The following is a 14,389-nucleotide window of genomic DNA, read 5'->3' on the forward strand; positions in this document are numbered from 1 at the left end:
TTTAAAAAGGATCCTCGAACAGGACCAAAAAAGGCCAGATCCAGGTGCCCAACCGAAGGTTTTAAAAAGGGTGTCCAACGGAGCGTTAAATTTCGTTCGCTTGAGGAGTATCAAGAGTATGCGAAGTTCTAACCTGTCTATGACTTGGTCCTCAGCATCTTATTAAGCCACTTTGAGCCACTTGGCTTATTTACAACAAACAGGTCGATTAATCGCCCTGTACGCTGCCAACAACTTGTTATTTGTCTTCGTCTCGACAGTTGCCAACTAGCAATTTGAGAATCTTTTACGGCTCTCTACACTAGTTGTGATTGTTGTTGTATTGAAAAGTCAGGAAGAGTAAGCTGTTGAAGATAGCCTCTAAAAAGTTCAAGTTATTTATAATTAGTATTGGAGGAGGCTCTGATCTAGCTATTACGGGTAATGTGACTTAAAAAGTAGAGAGTTACATCACAAGTCTATTATGTATTGTGCGCTTATGCGCTGAGCAAATGAGTAAGAAGCAAAGAGCGATCAGTAACATTTAAGTGTACGCATTGAAGTACAATATATTTAATAAAAAATACTTAATAAAGACAGCGAAATTATCGACAATAAATTAAATATCTCACTTATTTGCTTTCTTACTTTTTCAACACTTCAAGAACTATTCTATGTAATAAATAAAAGACTACGCACTCGGGCATCAACACACTCAGAACGGCAATAATACACCTATACTCGTATACTACCCCTAATTGATTACAGTTAGAGCGCCAAGTAATAGCTGCATTAAATGAATGCACACACACACACACACACACACACACACTTTGTTAATCTGTGCCATTTGTTGCAGGCATAGACTAAAGTCATATGGATGTGATTGAATTAATTAATTTCCTTCGATACCATTCGAGATGTGCCAGTGCTGGAGAGAAGTGATATGAAAGGCAGTAAGTAATTGATTCTAGAAATAATCGGTAGTAACGGATTCTTAAAAGTAATGGTACTCGGTGATAAAAAGCGCTCAACACTAGTCAAAAGTACTCAGTACTAAGGAATGAATTAAAATTTGCATTGACTAATGAAGAAAAGGGCTTATTACGTAGCACTAAAAAAATTTGTGTACTCATTGTCGGTCGCTTCTGTATGGACTTAGGTCAGTATTACTTGAATATTAATGCAATATTTGCTCTAGCGTTCTATTTTGATGCTCAATTTATTTAATATTTTTAGTTGTTTTCTTAGAATCCGTCTATTTCTATACCATCCGAGATTCATTTCATTACACTTGTTAATGCGGAAAAAATGCGTAGCAGCCATTCAAAATCAGCTACAGTAAGATTCCGCAAATATTTTTTTTTAAACCCTTAGGCACTTAAAATGACCTGTATGAGTACCAAAGTACCTGATTCCAAAAAGTAGGTATTCACTTCTAACACTAATATTTTTCCATCACTAACACGTATACAAATAGCCACATGTGGGACTATGTAAGTAAGTAGCGATTATAGGTAATTGAATTTTCTGCCTCACCGACTCATCAAAATTCGTAAATAATAACTAAAATATTTACAGCATAAATAATACTCACCCAACAGACATGAAAAACTAGCAACGAATTAGGACCTACGCAAGGCATAAAACAAGTAGCCTTAGGTTGAATGAAGAACTGGCACTAATCAGCAGAGCCCAGTGTACTCCAACAAAAGCTTTTATAACTAAATATAATTTGAATTGCGTTTACGTATTAGAGAGGACGAAATTTTAGGTTTGAATTTATCCTACATAGATGAGAAAAAATGCAACTATTTGAGAATTTCATGTTTCTAAATAAATTTCGTGTTTTGATATAAAAGATTGGTACGTAAACTCAGTGTGTGTTGTGAACCTAGTCACATAATATTGCATATGAAAGCATGTTTTGTGATGATCATCAAATCTACAGCATTCGGGGTGAAAATAGAGGCGAAATTAGAAGACCCGTATCGCGCCGTTTTTTGATGTTAGTTCGAATCTTTTTTTAATCGGCCTTCGAAGTTCGAAATCGGAGCAAAATTATTTATATGGTTTTTTGGCTATAACTCGTCGACTAATTGATGTTTTTTCAATCTGTAAAAGCCAAATTATTGCTGGACCTGTGCAACAATTACAATTTTTGAAAAAATTGATTTCGAAAATTTTTGTGGTACTTATGAAACAATATACTGAAGATCGGCATTTGACTGCAAACTTCGAAGGCCGATTAAAAAAAAATTCTGATTGCCGCTCGGCTGGCGGAGTAGATATTTATTTCCGTGACAGTTATTACGCAAGTAAGAAGCCAATCAGCTGCTTCTTTCATTGCGACTACCACTGTTTAGATCTCAATACAGTGGCCCGGTAACCTGAACTTGAATGTGATGGGGACCTCCTCGCAGAATACTCCTCCTCTTCCATCCAACTTCGAACCATCCGTGAACAGATTCAACAGGCCTTGTATCCAAATGCTGCACCCCTCCCACTCTTCCCCTGAGGGAATACATAAGCAATGGTGTACATTGATCAGTCGCCAAGGGGATGCACCCAAAGTTTCTGAAGATACTTGAATGTCTCTCGGCGAGATCAAACATGTAGCTCAAGCCTCTCAGTTTGATTGCACCACTTGAAGCGGCAGATTTGCCTTCGGTGTCTACAAGTGTATTTAGTATTGCGTTAAGCGCTAAAATAGGAATAATTCGAATTCTACTGCTTTTGGCGAGAGCATTCCTTTGGACTCTCTCCAGTTTCTTGCGCGAAGTCGCTTTCCCAACGAGTTTCACCACAAAAGGACAGTCAACGAGAAAATAGGATTTATAATCGAATTATAGAGGCAAAATCAACTCTAAGCGAGAGAATCCGTCTTTTGTCAATAGGCGACTGTTGCGTTTATTCTCCTCTACTCACAGGTGGGCTTTCACGTTAGGCTTCCGTGAGGTGTTACACATAGGTATTTCAGCTTGGCGGGAAACTTCAACAGAGCACCCCCTATTGAGAAGATTGGGGTATTTTATATCTTCGCGTGAATAGAACGCGCTCCGTCTTTAGAATATTGGCAATACGCCACCCAACTGACAACTGCGCTTAGAAAAGCCTCCATTAAATAGTACAGAGTATCCAGAACGATCCCAATAACAACTTTAACAGTAAATGTCACTCTTTATGCACTCATCCTTTTTCTGTAATTGTCAGGCAACCTCTTCACACCAGCTCCTCCAACAAGGCGCCCTCTACGAACTCTTCTTGATATAGGGGCTTATCTATATCTTCAAAAAGCGTATACAGAACAGATTCTATTGATCTGCCTTTGGGTAAGCATGTTGGGTGTGTGTCACACGCTCCGGAGTATTTCACACCTTATACTCAGCTCAATTATCATTTCATGGTACTTCAGCAAGAAGAATTAAAAAGAAATAAGCGAGCTCTTACCGATCTCGCCCATGAGTGTAACCCTCAAAGCTCTCTACAACCTTGGTATGTAGCCCCTGCCAACGTAGCTCTCATAGATAGGCATCAGTCAAGGACACGCTACCTCCACTGGTTTCTGCAATTGTGCACGTTTGATGTTATCGGAACCAGACGACTTGAAGAACTTGAAAGAATCCGGGTGCTACGGGTGAGAAAAGTGATTTGTACACTTCCCAAGCAGATGTTACTAAAGACCGGATTTGTTAGAAAATGGCCGTCATAGTCAATAGTAACTTTAGTGAACTTCCACCGCGTACCGCCCAACATCCCGAATCGTATCTGAATTACGCCAGCAGCGTTGTAACTCAATGAGCATGCAGGCTGAAGTGGCTTAAAAGAGCATCCGAGTGCATAATAATAGCATCAAAGGGTAACCGATTTCTGCTACTAGGCCGAGGTACGATGCACCAAAATCACCTTCGGAGCATTAGCTCCACAGGTTGGCTAATTAATATCGACTTAAACTTAAGTATTGCCAGGATTTGCTTTTATTTATTTATGACAAGAATTTGTCAACAACTAAACAGTAGCTGCTAATTAAAATTCATGAGGCTGTAATATTTGAATATTAAAGGCTGCTTTTACATAATACTTAAATTCACAAACAACTTTTCGTAAAAAAGAATCCAATTAAATTTCGGTATTTGCGTATGACAGAAATTTCAATTAAATAATTTGAAAACTTCTTGCAACTTTCTTGATAGCCAGTCACACCAGTCTGCCGCTGAAGTTATTCAATTAGTATGTAAAAACTTTACAGACAATAACAAAAATAAAAGTGACAGCTGGCACAATTATTAAACCTTCCTTAGAATTCCAAATGAGGTGTCACGAAAATGAAACACACTTTTCGATTTGGCGCTCTCTGTAGAAGCTGCGAAATGCCAAAGAAGCCAGTTAACTCACAATAAAGTGAGAAACAATAAAGTGTGAGTGTGAGAGCGAGTGTTATATTCACTTGTTGTTTGTGTAATTGTTAGGCATTTACACGTCGTTAACGCAGCACGCGATTCGGCGGCGCTCACATTTCGCACTCAATTACTTTGGAGGACGATGCTGTGACACAACAACATTTTACCTTGATTAGAATTGTATCCTCAAATGAATTTTAATTACTGAGGTACCAACTGAATTGTAAGTTCACGGCTTTCGTTTGTAGTAGTTAGAGCAGTGTGCTAGGCTAGACCAGTGGAATGCCAAATTACAAAAAGGTAAAATGAAAAAAAAGAAGCAGCAGAATGAACTTCATAGTTGACTGACTTCTGTTGAGGTCAAGAAAGCCAACTGTGTTTTAGTAAATTTGACCCAATCACGCATTGATGACAGCAGTAGCAGTGCTAGTGCAAACAGAAACACACACACGCACATATATTCACACATATATACATACCAATTAAAATGAAATGGGTTGCTGCATCATTTACATATTGACTTGATTTGAATCGACTTGAGGGCTGAGAGACACTCACCTGTAATTGAAGAAAAGATCAAAATGAGAAATTATTGATATATAAGTATTTTGTGTAGCACATTCAAAGGCGTATTGCATAAGTTTAATATGGAAAAATAAATAATTTGTATGCAAAGTAGAGCTATAAGTACATATAAATACGTATAGTGAATGGCAAAGCTAATGCAGGAGTGAACCAGTTAATAAGGATAATGGCACGAGTAACTAACCGCAAATGTTATCGTTTGAATACACGCACCAATGCGCGCATACACAGGCATGTATATACAAATATATTAGGGCGGGTCGATTTCAAAATCGCTCATTGCTCTGTGAAAATCATATTCTAGGGATCAAAATAAGAAACTTTGCCGAAGGAACCATACCTCTCAAACGTATTCTTATGTCGCCCATGGGTCGAATGAAAAATCCCACTTTGACCCATTTAGAGTGCTCCAATCGAGTCCAAATGTATGACCGACCCCCACTAACTTTGGACGGCCGATCCACCCATGCCAGTGGCACACCCCCTGGAACTCCCCTGGGGGGTTCCCCATACAATCATTTCAAAATATCACCATTTTTGGCCTTTACATGAGAAAAGAAACTAAAAAGTTCGACCCAAATTGGGGGACATCATAATTCGTTTTAGAGGTATGGTTCCTTTGGCAAGTTTCTTATTTTGATCACTAGAATATGATTTTCACAGAGCAATGAGCGATTTTTTTGCCTCTCCACAAACCGACCCGGCCTAATGTACATATATACATATATATGTGTGCGTATATATGGCTATGTACGCAAACTCGCCGCAACCTAGAGTCCCAAATGCTCTTCAAACCACAAGCAAACAATAAAAGCAATAAAAGCAATAACATTCAGAATAATGTTAGAAATTTTTACAATAAAAAAACAACAAGAAAACAAGTATCTGTTGTGTTTCTTGGTATGTATAAGTACTTAGGTACACATGAGTAAATTATGGTTTCAATAAAAGTGTATGTGTGTTGGTGTTCGGTAAAACTTTTGGCATTTTCTGGCTTTACCCTACAACGACTCACTTAAAGTTTGATTTTTCTTCTCGCTATTTGTTTTTTTTTTTGTTTCTTTTTGAACACTCTTCACCTTTTCGCGCATTTTTATGGCATTGAATGCCATGAATTAAAGTCAAATCTTTTAAGCTGTATGAAATGCAAACGCTTTTCGCCTGCAGCCAGTACACCCACTCACGCAGTCGCACTTTATCCTTTCATTGCTTCACCAGCCAAGCTGGCTGGTAGGTAGAAAAGGTAGCGTCGGTAAGATTTTTGGTTTTTGTTGGTTGTCTTTTTTTTTTGTATTTAGACTGCGTCAATCGCTGCTGGGCGCAAAATCGAACAATCGGTTTCTCATGTTCAGTGCAGGAGAGCGCAAATCAGCTTATGCCAAATGCTAAAAAGAATCAATTCCTGCCAGCCACTACTTTGAAGCTTCGTTTATGTGTATGTGGAGACATTTTTTAGGTATTTGTTGCCAGCCACATTTGCTCTTTGCTTGCAGCTCCCAATAAAGAAATAGCTTGTCTTAAAAATTCGTTTTAAAAATTGCGCAAAATTGAGACACTATTTGTAATGGAATTTATTGAGCCAAATATATGAAACCTTAATCGAAAATATTTTGCCATCAATGAAAGATACCGCTTTTACCAATATCGGGTATTATAGGGTTTCTATATATTTCTGGCTTCAGGCACTTCTAATATTGGCCGATGCTATCTAATTTTTCCATTGGAAAGTCTGATATAATCCACCATAAACGCAGCGAAGAAGATGGAATTAGACCGTAAACATTTTTGGGCATTTATTTTTTCGAATTTACGACGTAGATTGACTTAATCGATGTCCTAAATAATTATATGTAGGGCGAGTCGTCCAAAACCAACAGATTGGAATTTTCAGCGACAGTCAGGCTGCACTGAAGGCCCTGGAGAACGCGAAGCAAACCTCAAAAATTGTTCAAGAATGTAAGAAGAAGCTTAATTCTCTCGCAAGACAAAACAGGCTTGTACTTATATGGGTTCCAGGACACTCCGGTGTTCAAGGACACGAAATTGCCGATGAATTGACCAACCGTGGAGTGTCCTGCCTTTGCTAGAGCAAGGCTACGAGTTTTGGGTTCTGATGTTGTGAGAATGAGTAATATTTGTTCTCTAAAACTGGAGTATATTTACAGATTTGCCAAAGAATTTGGAAAATTCTCACAGGACCAACTATCCCTATCTCTGTCTTTATTCTTTCCTATTTCTTTCTCTGATACTTTTCTCCTTTCCTACCTTTACTATATACCCTCTTTCCAGAGCTCTAAATACAATGGGCTTTTTAGCCAGAGTGTTTTAGGAGCCACCAAATCTCCTGATGCTTCTTGGCTCGGCTTTTCAAATTTCAATTTCGTCCAAAACCAATTATTGTGCCAGAGTGCTCTGCTGGAAATGAGATTGAGTAAGATCGTCATGTCACATACCGCGAGAGCGAGCCATCCACGAGCCTTAGTATGGGAAGTAAAGTTCGAAACCTGCAATGAAACAGCAAATGATAGAAAAGATTTTTTCTAATACCCGTCACCTCTCGGCAGGTAATGCCAATGTGTTTCTGCTAAGAAAAAGATCCTCATAAAAACCATCGAAGGCCACAGAAGCCATTCGAAGACCACAGAAAGCTAAAGGATCCGCTATTTGTGTGAAAAGATCAAGGTGTATATCACAAATAGGAGTAGGAGCTCGGTCAAACACCCAGTAAAAGATGTAAGCGACCTTTCATATATCTAAATACCTATTCAGTAGTAAAACTCTCGCTGGATTTGTAAAAATTAGTTCAAAGTTTTTTTCGGCCTACGAAATTTTTCAAGTCCAGACCTCAGTAAAAAAAATATGGGTAAAATATGTGACTGAGTAAGATGAAAGGTACAGACATATAAAAGGTGGTTAAGTTTTAAGGGCCGATGTTGAATGTGAACCACACCTACACGTCAAGTTTTTTTCTGCATTTCATTAGACATTTTCTAATTTCAGACTAACTCAATTTAAACCATGGAAAGATACACAATCGAGCAACGCGTTAAAGTTATTCAGGTTTATTATGAAAATGGGCGTTTAAATCAAAATGCATATCGAAGAAAATCATCTTCCGTGATGAGGCACATTTTCACCTCAGTGGATTCGTCAATAAGCAGAATTGCCGCATTTGGGCGAATGATAATCCAAGGGTGATTGCCGAAAAACCAATGCACCCACAAAGAGTGACGGTTTGGTGCGGTTTATGGGCCGGCGGCATTATTGGACCGTATTTTTTCCAAAATGAGGACGGTCAGGCAGTAACAGTGAATAGTGTTCGCTATCGTGAGATGATAACGAACTTTTTATGGCCCGAATTGGAAGATATGGATGTGGACGACATGTGGTTTCAACAGGACGGTGCCACTTGTCACACAGCTAATGAAACAATGGCTCTTTTGCGCAAAAAATTTGATGGCCGAATAATCTCACGTCGCGGCGATGTCAATTGTCCGCCAAGAGCATGTGATCTGACACCGTTGGACTTCTTTCTTTGAGGTTATTTGAAAGAAAAGGTATACGTCGATAAACCAGCAACAGTTCAAGAGCTAAAGGATGAGATAATTCGGCACATTAACGGCATAGAACCTCAATTATGCCCCAGCGTCATCGAAAATTTGTCCCATCGGACGGAGGTGTGCCGCCGAGACCGCGGCGGTCATTTGGCCGATATTTTGTTCCATTCGTAATTGAGCCATACCAATGTTATCATAATAAAGAGAAATGATAATAATTTCTTAAAAAAATTGTATTTGATTCAAAATCCACACCGGCCCTTGAAACTTAACAACCCTTTTCATAGAACTTTACGGGAAATATTTGCGCAGAAAACTTTAACCCGCTAGCTACTTGTATAATCTAAAAGGTTCGGTGTGACCCTCACTTCAAGTTACATTAAAATTTAAAAAAAAGTCTTACATTTACACCATAGAAATGCATAACAAAATTCATCTGTTTCCGCTACATGTATGTAGAGTTTTTTAAGACAAGGCAATACTCTTGAGTAGAAAGAATTATGAATTTTACTTAGCTGGACAAGTCTCTTCATAACTGCATCATTAGATTCTCGAAGTTCAATGATCGAAAAACTGCTGTTTTGCCACCAAAATAACTTTGCGCTGCGTGCCTCGTTCAGGTTGGAGGAGGTAAGCCGTCAGCAAATCGGACAGAAGAAATTATGGATTTTATTTAGTCGGACAGTTCTCTTCAAAACGGCATCATTAGATTTTTCAAGTTCAATGGTCGAAAAACTAATTTCTTACCACCAAGACACCATTGCGCTGCGTGCCTCGTTCAGATCAGAGGAGGTCAAACGTTGGGTTGATTATTCAAGCCGTTTGACTTATCTGTATTTTTTTTTAAGTAAAAATAAGTACTATCTACCAAATTACTCCATACAACAGCAAAGGCAGATACCGCATAAGGACTTACTCACAATTTAATAGAATTTTTGATAGAAAAGCTAGCAGTTACTGTATCAGTACCAGTTATCAGTATTTTGTTTTTTTATGAAATCAAAAAGATTGGCTGAATTTGAAAACGCATTAATGCAAAGAATCAGATGCCATTATGTAGAAACCACAAGAGATAATTTTTTATTTCCAATATACGCAAAGATGGCAGGTTTTTACTTTCCAACAAAGTTGCGCCTATCGGCGATTTTCATCTTCTTTGACTTAGGAATAAGAAATACATTCGAAATTTTACATTCTACATGCCTAATTTTTCCTTTTCCCTTCCCTTTAACTAATTTTTCCTCAATTCACTATTACAGACGAATTCTCATTTGAATATTTCCCAGACGGCGCAATGTCACCTATCAAATGTGCAACAACTACAAATACAAATGGGAATCTACGAACTTAACTTGTAATATTTTCACTTTACCTACATATTTATCTATTAGGCCCATCTCGCAATCAACCATTCCACCCACCTGCCTGGCTAGCTGGGGCGCCACGCCACATACTCGTTGACTCAAGTCTAATTCGTATGCAAAATGTAAAAAGGATAACAATTGTTGAATGGCACATTGTGATGTCTTCATGTGTCAGGTTATCCACAAAGGCTTACTTTTATTTCTTTAGGTTTTTGCATTATTTTTCAACTGCTACTTTCGAGTTCCATTTTTTCCTAAGGTATCCTATTTTCCAACCACATTGACAACGAATGTTGGTACTTTAGTTTTTCTTCTTTTTTCTTCTTTTTTTCTATTTTTCACAGGTAAGTAAATACGACAAACGAATTTGTGGCAAAGCATCGCAATGGCATATGAACGATGGCACGAAATGTGTGTGCGTGTGTGTGTGTGCATCTGTGTGCATGACAAAGGCAGAGCTGGAATGACAAATGCAAAAATCAACAACAAAAAGACCAAAAAACGAATACAGAACGGAAACGGAACTTGTGATTTTGAAGAGCATTTATGTGCGAGCATCCGGAGCGGAACTTTTGCCAGCAGCAGCTAGTCGGTGCACAACGAAAAACTAGTAAAACCTAGAATGCAACCTTTAAAGTTTACACAGTGCATTGTGTAGATTTTGTGTGCATGTGTGCGTGCATTGTCATGTTAGAGCAACGTGCAACCTGCTCTACAAAACAAAAAAAAAAGAAGTCGACATTTTTTTATTCAAATGAAGAAGATGTCTGTTTGTGCACGGTTTTGCATATAACTCACAGTTTTTCACCTGCATATTTTCCTCTTCCCCTCGTTCAACAAATGTACCTTTTTGTCCAATTGTTGTCGGAGGGCATAGAACGAAGACTACTGTAATTTGTATTCAAATTGTGGTTAGATAGGTGAAAAAGGCGTCAATGTAACATTTCTCTCAAATTTAGCTATTTTTACGAATTTCGAAAGCAGACAAAAGTTAATTGGTGGTTTTCAATGTGGGTGGCTTTGTAAGACCTTCTGGTATGCTTCAAGCAAATTTGAATGCTTTAAAGTCGCAAATTAGTATTCAGAAACAAAAAAAAACTTAAAACAGCTTATCTAATTCACATAGCATTCAACGCTAGAGTGGCACAAATTTGTGGCCAAAATCAATGTACATTCCCACTGTTTTAATCTCAACATCAAATAACTACAAGCAAATAGTTTTCAACCAGCTGTCTAACCGGTCACTGCAACACCACTAAGTGGAGCAGAGCAGACAGCAGACTATTTGTAACCCTTCACATGTTAAATAGCAAATAATTTAGTTGTATCCTTCACCCCTTTTTACTTGTGAGCGGCACCGATTTGCAACAGTGGCAGCAGTACAAAAGAAAAGGTCGCTGCTAATATCATTAGGAGGGTATGTTGGGCACATAGAAACAGATATACATGCATGCACAATTCAAATAGCTTCTGCTAGTTTATACTACTATAAGTAAATCCCTTATTTTGTTAGTGGGGTATAAATGGGCTCAGCGGGAGAGGCGTGCACGGCAGAAGATTCTGGGGGGTATTTGAATTCTTCTATAGTCATTATAAATAACATTTTGTAGTTTCTTGTTTCTTATTTTTTCGTCTTAGTTAAAATTCTTTAATTTAAATATTTTGTTTTAAATTTTTTATTTTAATTTGTTTTTTTTTTTAATTTTTTTTTTTTTTAATTTTATTTTGTTTTTTTTTTATTTTAATTTAAATTTTTTTTGTTTTTCATTTTAATTTTGGTTGGTTGGTTGGTTGGTTTAAGGATGACCCCGCATCGGAGTGCCACATAGACCGCAAGTTGGGTCCGTTGTGTTGCCCTAGACCTCATTATTTTATATGATTTCCCCACCTAACCGAGATTTTTATTATAGATTTTGGCCCAAAATATTAATTCGTTTCGAGAATTTAATGAGAGATTCGATTTTCAGGTCCGAGAATGCTGAAAGATTGTCAATTGTTGGAGAGCCTAGAAGAGCGAGTCGACTTCTGGCTAGGTCGGGACAACTGCACAGCAAATGTCTGCTCGATACTTCCTCATCTTCGTCCTCGCAGTATCTGCACAGGTCGTTTTGAGGAACCCCGAGCCGACGTGCGTGAGTGCCCAAAAGGCAGTGACCGGTGATGAGAGATATTATATGCCTTAGTTCGTGTTTCGATAGACTTATAAGGGTTTTTGTCTGTTTCAGATTTGTCTGGTCGTAACGCAGGTAGTTTCCACTCGCCACCTCTGATCAGCAATGCTGTGAAATTCTCGATCAATGATCATTTTACATTTTTAATTTAAATTTTTGTTTTTTTCATTTTAATTAAAATTTGTTGTTTTTTTTTACTTTCAATTTTAGTTTTATTCATTTTTTTTTTGTTTTTTTTTTTAATTATATTTTTTTTTAATTTTTATTTATTTTTCATTTTAATTTTTTTTTTCATTTTAATTTTTTTTTTCATTTTTTTTTTTTTTTCATTTTAATTTTTTTGTTTTGTTTGTTTTTTCTTAAATTTTTTTTGTTTTATTTTTTTTTTTCATTTTAACTTAATTTTTTTTTTTTCATTTTAATTATATTTCTTTTTTATACTAGGGTTTCAATTTCGAAAAATCGAGTTTTTTTTGTATTTTTATATCCACACAAATTTATAGTTATGATTTGTGATAAATTTATTATTATTTAATTATAAAAATAATGGTAATATTTCAATTTTTCAAATTTAAAACAATTTTGCTCAAAATCATCGATCGATATATTAAATAACTCAATACTTTGAGATTTAATTATTGCTTCTTTTACGAGTTTTGAATTCTTCTGCCTGAACCCATTTTGTGGCTCTTACGAAGCGCAGGATTGGTCCCATCCCCACGCCATACAGTTCCGTAAAATAATTGAAAAAGTATTTACCTGGGCAACCTGCTCTGATTTTAGCTAAGGCTGGACAATTGCAAAGAAAATGCTGAACTATTTCTTCCTCTTTCTTGTCTGTTTAATTTCTACAATATTCATCGGAGAAAACTCCTAGTCTCAAGGAATGTATGCCAAATGGCCAACGACCGGTTATACAAGCCACGATCTTCGATATACCCTCTCTTGAAAGACTAAGCAGTTCCTTAACATTTCTATTATTTATTTACAGCCATGGTAGCATAGCTGTTACGCATGTGTCTTCATCTCTCCATGACCTATTAGCCTCTTGTGTAATTTTATTCTTAATTACTACTTTGCTCGTGGTTATAGGTATATCAATGGTACTTCTATCACTGAGCGCTGAGCACTTGAAGAGTAGTATCTCTTCTGGCTAGCTTATCGGCTTTACAATTTCCCTCAATATCTCTGTGCCCTGGAACCCAAATAAGACTGACCTTGAATACGGCACTAATATCATTTAGAACTGCCCAGCTTTCCTGTGTAACCTTTGATCTTAGTATAGCCGCATTCGTTGATTGAATGGCCACCTGGTTACAGCTTGTGCCAACAAAAATTTTTAATATAGTTTCATAATAAATTCATAATGATTTTTAATACAAAAAAACAATACTTTTTATTTCAAATATTTTTTTCTACTTGCGATATTTGTACTGTTAATATTATAATATATGTATATTAGTGATATATGGCAGGATTATTATTATTCATACAAATTTATATTGATTGTTTAAGTATACAATTTGAAATGCCCAAAAATGAGCAAAGAATTGTACCAAAAATTATTGCATGGAACACTTCTGTTAAAATTTCATATGAAACTCCTAATTTGAGGCAAGGAAAATATTCTTTGTCAAGTGCGCATAATATCGCATATAATAATGATTTACTTTATTGAATTTAGTTTTTTAAATTTTATTTTAATTAAATCTTAAGGTGGCAACCCTATAAAAAATTGATTTTAAATTAAGATTTCTCTTTTTTTAGCACCATTATTGTTATGTTGCACTTAATTTATTGTTTCAAACAGGTGGCAACGCTCTGCAAAAATATTTTTAAAATTAAAATCTCGAAAAGTTTTTTTTTTTCATTTCACACCTGTATTTTTAATTTAATTTAACTGTTTTAATAGTGGCAACTCTCTTAAAAAGTCGCCTATTTGTCACTTTAGGTCATAAACTATTTGTGTGTAAAGTTTCAAGCAAATCCGTTCCGTCCTTTTCGCATTTTGCACTGGAAACATCGAAACTCAGCAACCCAAATGCATACAAACCCTCGCATTTACTATAGTTACCCACTGCCTCACGAGATATTAAGATTTTTGCTGTAGCAGATGATCGTCTTAAGTATTGTTGTCATAGTGAGATTTAAACAGACTGAAAACTGTACTCGATGAGTTGGCCAATTGGATAGAAAGCAACATTCAGGGTGTTAATTCCTACAAAATCGAACTAGTTGTGTTCATGGGACGATATAAAATAATTAGTTTATGAACCTCACCATGGCACAAGAACGCTACAGCGTATTTGACATCGCATGAAAAATCGGGGCAT

This window comes from Anastrepha ludens, chromosome 3, assembly GCF_028408465.1.
Source record: "Anastrepha ludens isolate Willacy chromosome 3, idAnaLude1.1, whole genome shotgun sequence".
In the NCBI taxonomy this organism is placed as follows: domain Eukaryota; kingdom Metazoa; phylum Arthropoda; class Insecta; order Diptera; family Tephritidae; genus Anastrepha; species Anastrepha ludens.